Below are 1,448 nucleotides of genomic sequence, written 5' to 3'. Positions count from 1 at the left end.
GTGCAAATTTTCATCACAATCCGATGTATAATAACGCCAATATCGCAAAAACATTAATCAGTTAATATGGACGACCCCTTTGGCCAACCCCTGACCCTAAATTTGATAACTGTAATCGATTGTTCGTCTCTCAAAACACTCATGTGCAAATTTTCATCACAATCCAATGTAAAATAAAGCCAATATCGCAAAAACATTAATCAGTGGATATGGACGACCCCTTTAGCCGACCTCTGACCCTAAATTTGATAACTGTAATCGATTGCTCGTCTCTCAAAACACTCATGTGCAAATTTTCATCACAATCCGACGGAAAATAACGTCAATAACGTGAAAACAATATTTGTCTTGTATGGACGACCCCCTTCAGAAGGGGGTCGTCCAAAAATCTAAAAACATGTTTTCATCATTCCTGGTCCTAATGAGCATCCATGCCAAATTTCAGATCTCTAGCTCTTAAGATGGCTGAGTCTATAGAGGACAAACAAACAAACAAACAACAAACAAACATACAGATAATTGCTTTTTATATATATAGATAAAATTATTTTCACGCAATTTATCGATTTTTAGAAGATGTAACAAAGCACATCGGGTCAACAAGTACAAAAAAATAACAAAAATTCAACATAATTAGAAGATTTTTCGAAAATTACTAAATCGATCAACGTGAAATTTGGTGTGTAAATAGCTTTTTTCAAGACCGGGAATAGTTTCTAAAATACTTTCAACCCCTCCAAATTGGGAAAAGGGGAACTTTCATAAAAAAAATTTATAAAAATTAAAAACTATTCGAACAATTTTCGGAAATTACTAACCCAATCAACGTGAAATTTGTGTGTAGCCGTTTTTGTGTTTGGATTTTAGGAATGGTTTTTCTGAAATCCAAAAAAGGGGACTCCCACACAAAATTAACAAAACTTTACAAATTTTTACAATCCTTGAAGGATTTTTGGTTAAAATTGACGTAAGGTGATCGTTTGGGCATAATGAGATGATTTATTAAATTTACAAATAACATATCTATCATAAAATATAGATAGATGGTAGACGCTTCCCACTGTAATGAATGAAGACTCTCGAATTCATTATTTTTTATAAAGGATAACTCCTTCAAATATTTATCAACCTTCAAGTTACGTTGAAAACTCAAGACAATTTTAGAAGCTCAGATGCCATGAAAAATAGTTCGCTTTTGAATAATGTTGAAATTTTATGTAATATGAAGTATGTTTTAATTATATTAATTTTTAACGACATTAATTTTTTCCATGGAAGGGGTAGTAAAGCACACCGAGTCAGCTAGTTATAGGGGAAAGGTTTCCTAAATGGGGCCTATCGGGTTAAATGACCCTACGGCTGTTTGATGAAATGGCTGACTAGACAGCTTATCTGACCAATGCATTTTGAGGGTGATATGCTTAGAACATAAGGCTAATTTCCTCCCC

The sequence above is a fragment of the Uranotaenia lowii genome, chromosome 2 (assembly GCF_029784155.1).
Source record: "Uranotaenia lowii strain MFRU-FL chromosome 2, ASM2978415v1, whole genome shotgun sequence".
NCBI classification, from domain to species: Eukaryota; Metazoa; Arthropoda; class Insecta; order Diptera; family Culicidae; genus Uranotaenia; species Uranotaenia lowii.
The sequence above is the reverse complement of the archived record's forward strand: the minus strand, read 5'-3'. Positions refer to the sequence as shown.